The 209-nt window shown below is 14.8% G+C and overlaps 1 protein-coding gene across 1 annotated transcript in view; it reads right to left on the bottom strand.

Annotated features, from left to right (window-relative positions):
- Nucleotides 1-209, bottom strand: part of loxhd1b (lipoxygenase homology PLAT domains 1b) — a 60,724-nt gene that overhangs the window by 11,354 nt on the left and 49,161 nt on the right. The gene's annotated exons all lie outside the window — the stretch shown is intronic.

The raw sequence follows: 209 nt of genomic DNA, 5'->3' as shown, positions 1-209 counted from the left end.
ATATATATATATATATATATATATATATTAAATTCATAGCAATTTTGAGGTGTTTTTGTCATGTTTATTAATATATAATTAATAAACATGACAAAAACACCTCAAAATTGTTATGAATTTAACTTTAAAATTAAAATGGAAAATATGAATATAAAAATTATTTCAAAATATAAAAAAAAGAAACTTAAAAAAAACAGTAACTGTTACTT

The sequence above is a fragment of the Sinocyclocheilus rhinocerous genome, unplaced genomic scaffold (genome assembly GCF_001515625.1).
Source record: "Sinocyclocheilus rhinocerous isolate Xijiao unplaced genomic scaffold, SAMN03320098_v1.1 scaffold493, whole genome shotgun sequence".
Classification (NCBI taxonomy): Eukaryota; Metazoa; Chordata; class Actinopteri; order Cypriniformes; family Cyprinidae; genus Sinocyclocheilus; species Sinocyclocheilus rhinocerous.
This window is presented reverse-complemented; position numbering and strand designations above follow the sequence as displayed.